At 35.0% G+C, this 5,166-nt stretch overlaps 1 pseudogene; it reads left to right on the top strand.

The window, feature by feature from the left end:
* Positions 1-3,344: 3,344 nt before the first annotated feature.
* On the top strand, positions 3,345-4,268 carry LOC130849906 (olfactory receptor 10AG1-like; annotated as a pseudogene).
* Positions 4,269-5,166: the final 898 nt, after the last annotated feature.

Raw genomic sequence — 5,166 nt, 5'->3', positions numbered from 1 at the left:
AAAGAAGTCTATTGAGCTTTGATTAAGAATATGGACTCTGGCATTACCCTGATTAATCTGAAGTCACCTAAGTCACATACTAGCTTCTTGACACTGAGCAAGTTACTTGAAGTCTCTGTGCCTCTGGCTCTTTATGCAAAATGTGAATAATAAATGTACCTATTTCATTCACATTGTGATAAATAAGATAACACAAAGTCATTAACAGAGTGGTTAGCCCATAATTAATTTACAAAAAATTGGTAACCATAAAAGCATAGTTTCAAATAACAAAGCCTCTCTACTCTCCATAGTCTGCTGGTTCCTGCTAAAATAGAAACATTGGTAGAGGAAGGACTGAAGTTCCCATGTTCGAATTGCCAATGTGCCATTAATCATTAATGGAGAGAACAGATCAAGTTCAGGAAAGAAAATAATCAAGAAATTTATATTTGGGGATGCTTTCCAATATTGCATAGGATATGAGTTAGACTTTTAAATTTAATTTTGTTTCTGTTTCTATAACAGTCTATTTCTCCTGTGTGTTCAAAGTACAACTGTCAGTCTGGTGTGGATGAGCAGGAAAAAAAAAAAAAAAAAGCTAAAAATGAAAGCCCAGTAAGTTAGACTGGATTTTCTCTAGGTATTGCTTATGGCTTGTACCAACCAGCATAAAATAATCTGCTAATTTTAACTCAGTATTCCTTCCAAAATGCTAACCTATACTATCTTTCCTCTCTTCAATAGAGAAAAGGCTACTCTAGGGCAGGATAAAAGATGAGCAAAGTTCAGAAGGAAAGAAAAAAAAAAAACAGATATCAGTTAAAATATCTAATTTCCTTTTTAAATCACTCAATTGCACTATCCTTTGGTCAATGAGTACTTGAATCTAGTTAAATGGAGCATGATTGCTGAGGTCAGTAGAAAATCTTCATTTATGCAACCACCTGTTGGGAAATATTTATAAGCCACTCACTCATGTAAGCACCTGAATAGCCTTTAGAATACACAATTGAATAAGGACATGAGGGCATGTTTTTTTGTACAAAAATATTTTGCTATTTTCTTTAAATAAAAATGATTAGTTTTTATTTAAAGATATAAAAAACTGAATGAAAAGAAACAAAAAACTGATTAAAAAAGCCTGAATGATTCTGTGATAACCTAAGATCTGATGAAGCCTTAGGTTTGGCACCACTTCCTTGAGCATTTACCTGGTTCTCCCATAACACCTTATGGTGCTTTCTACACAGCCTGCACACTGTCCTGCAGTATCTGACTCATCTGTCTGACTTCACTCCTTGTTGCCAAGCTCTGCAATGACAGAAAAGGAGCTCACATCATTTACCATTTGTGCTTTTAGTATTTAGCATACTTTGTATTTAACACATTTTATTTAGCCATAATAAACTACAATATGTATAACAAAGTATACATTGATTTACTGCATGATACATTCAGTCAAACATATCTGTATCACTGAAAATTCAGTTCCTTTCCAGTTGGTTTTCATAAAGTGTCAGTTCTGAAGAAAAGAAAAACATACGTTTTATACACACACACACACACACACACACACACACACGTATATGGTAGATTGTTAATAGTAGATATGTAGATAAAAAATCTTGAAAGTTTGAGAAGACATAAAGTAAGAAAATAATTACCAAATGTGAAAACAGAAAAAAAAAAAAAAGAGAAGAAAACAGAAAAACCAAAGAAAGAGTTGGTGAGAGAAGATTTAGAGGAGTACAATAGGTCTGCGTTTGAATGACATAATATTTAAATCTAAAACTTCTCAGGCCCTGGGCTCCTTCTCTTGACATTTCTGAGCTGTAAACAGAGATGAGCCAGAAGGGGGATTTTGCCTTTAGTTTGCTGTGAAAAATCACTAAATTAAAGAGATTCACTGAAATAAGAAGGGAAAAGTTTGAGATTAGTGAGAACTAAGGCACTAAAAGTAGAAATTGTTGGGTTTTTCAGCTATTTGGGATTTGTGAGAGGGAAGAGGGGCTGGCAGTCTTCAAAGAAGAAAGGGAGGTTGTATTCTGTAGCAAGTGAAGACATATTTGGAGTTTGGAAATGAGGGAGAACGTTTGACTCATGACAAAGTGGATTTGGGAGCAGGTGACAATCTGAAGCAGGTCACAACTTAGCATTAATGATGCTGGTTGGAAATCACAAAACTGATGTCTAGGATCCAGTACAGTAGAGGAGAGACTGCAATTACTTCATCCAAAAATGCTTAATTATGAATCAAGCTGGTTAGGCTAAGTCTACACTGCATTTGGCACTGTGCTTACTGATCATTATTCAGATATCTATATTTAGGATAGATATTATATAATTTACATTATGTTTATAATACATATTATATATTCACAATATTTTATATATTCACAATATGTAATATATACTCAGACGTACCTTTAGGGGTAGAAGAAGAGGTATGAAAAGGTCATCTATGAATTTTACATTTGATCTTGTGTTGGGCCTGTAATCTTTGTGATTAAATCCTTTTACTCATTATATTTTTCCTTATTCTTGTTTAATTACTCCATAAAGGCCTTAAAATTATCTAATTACTCTTAAAGCCCTAATGTTAAGAATGTTAGCAGAGTTGTTAAGATTGTTGGGGCCATAGAGGGGGTGAGGACATATTACATCAAAATCTTATCTATTTGATATTCTAAGCTTCAGGTGAACATATGACTAATGATGTTTTAGTTCTACTATACATTTCTATGCTATATCACATGGAATATGCATGATGGAGACAAGGACATATGCCCTTTTTTTTTCTTCTGATCAGTGTCTAAGTTTCCTTCACAGGTAGTGAGTGGCCCAGGCAATGGAGTCTTACTGATCACCTTGCCATTTGGTTATCTGAGATGCTGCTCACAGGGGAAACATCAAGCCAAACATGAAATGATCATATAAATAGATGACAAGTTAGAAAGTTATAGGCAGAAAAAATATACAAATAGAAAACAAATAGAGACCAAATTGATCAGAACTAAAAGGCATTTCCCGTTAGAGAATGTCCCAAATTATCTAGAGCAGTTCTTATCCTGAGAATAGGCTACCTGAGATATTTGCTCTTTTTTTAATGTTGTCTGTTTTGCTGTGTTATTTGTATACCCATAATCTTTAATATGAGTAGAAATAATAGATTATAAGATTATGTTCTGTTTTCACGTTGTAGAATTTTAGAATATTGAATGTAAAATATATTGCCACAAATAAAAAACAAACAAACATACTGATTATCCTGTGTCACTGGATTTGAAATCATCCACCTGTTAGTTCCCATTTTGCTGCTGGGCCCAGCAAATTGGAGTGACTTCTTAATCTTCTGTTCACAGATGGAATCCAGGGGACACAATTCCCCGCCATGGAACAGGACTACATTGGTGGGTTTCATCTTGCTTGGCTTCTCGGATGCCCCTGACATTCAAGGATTATTTTTGGGGGTATTTTTGATCATCTACCTGATTATTCTGTTGGGAAATAGCCTCATCATCATAATAACCAACACTGATCCTTCCCTCCAGACCCCCATGTACTTTTTCCTGGGGAACTTTTCTACCTTGGAAATATGTTATGTATCAGTCACTGTCCCTAGATTATTGATAGATCTTTGTAGATAAACTAGAAATATATCCTTTCTGGCCTGTGCTGTTCAAATGTATTTCTTTCTGGTGTTTGGAGTCACTGAGTGCTTCCTTCTGACTGCAGTGGCTTATGACAGGTATGTGGCCATTTGCCACCCATTGCTCTACCCTCTCCTCATGAACAGGAGGCTGTGTGTCAAACTGGCAGCTGGCTGTTGGGTCAGTGGAATTCCAATGTTCATAGGCTTTACCTACCAGGTCTTCTCTCTATCCTTCTGTGGCTCTAACCAGTTGAATCACTTTTTCTGTGGCGTACCTCCAGTGCTTAAGCTTGCCTGTGGGGACACTTTTATGACTGAGATATTGATTTATGTAATTGCTGTTCTAGTTGTCACTATTCCTTTTATGTTAATTCTTGCATCGTATGTGAAAATAATTGAGACCATCCTGAAGCTGCCTTCAGCTACTGGAAGAGTTAAGGCTGTCTCCACCTGTTCTTCTCATCTCATGGTTGTGACTTTATTCTTTGGATCAAGCATCATTACCTATTTGAGACCAAAGTCCAGTCATTCAATAGGAATGGACAGATTTATTTCCCTTTTTTACACCATTGTCACACCAATGCTTAACCCTATGATATATTGTCTTAGAAACAAAGATGCTATGGCAGCATAAGGAAGATTCCTACAGAAATCGTTTATGCTATGACTCAAAAACATCACTTCATAAAATTTGTTTCTTATTTATCACAATCTCCTTGCATTAATTTTTATTTTTGTCCAATTTTGCTGACTCTTAATTTTTCCAGATGAGTGATCTCATATTTTTACCCTACATGAAATACAATCACATTTTAAATTAGCAAATTACTTCCAAACTCAGTTGAAGGTATTGAAATCTTGGAAATAACACACATCAGTCATTAATGGTTGTTGTTACTGTTGTTGTTTTTTACAATTCCAGAATATTTCCCACAACTTCTCCTTCACAAAGAGATTATTCATTTTTATATCTCCAGTCCCAACATATGGCCTGAAATATAATAAACCTCTAATTAACTTTATTTGGTTGAAAGGATGACTAATTGCAAAGAGTTAACTATTGATGCTTTGTCTGCTGGTAATCAGTAATTGCATTACAATCAGGAGAGTTACCCTAAAAAAGTGAAGGATTTGAATCCACCAACAGTAAGTACAGTTGATGTGTTAAAGAAAGTTGACATTCCATCTCTTTTCACTGGTGATACATCTGCTGCTATGGAAGGAGGGGCCACACTATCCTACTTCTAGAATTCAGTCTTCCTCAGAGTACTACCTAATCCCATTCATTGGGATAATTAGAAGATCTGATTATGATTTTGGCATACAAATTTTCAGTGCATTAGAGAGAGTACAAGTGGGAGAGGGGAAATAATTTAAGTAGCTGAAAACAAGGAGTTTCATATAAAACTAATAAAATATTAGCTCTGAACTATGGGAAAGTCTCTCTGTCCTTACCTCCAACTTCCTTTTTGAGGTAGAAATTATCTATTTTTCTTATTTCTTTCTTTAAAGGAAATTTATAGGGTCTTAAT

This window comes from Hippopotamus amphibius, chromosome 3 (genome assembly GCF_030028045.1).
Source record: "Hippopotamus amphibius kiboko isolate mHipAmp2 chromosome 3, mHipAmp2.hap2, whole genome shotgun sequence".
NCBI lineage: Eukaryota > Metazoa > Chordata > Mammalia > Artiodactyla > Hippopotamidae > Hippopotamus > Hippopotamus amphibius.
The sequence above is the reverse complement of the archived record's forward strand: the minus strand, read 5'-3'. Positions and strand labels throughout refer to the sequence as shown.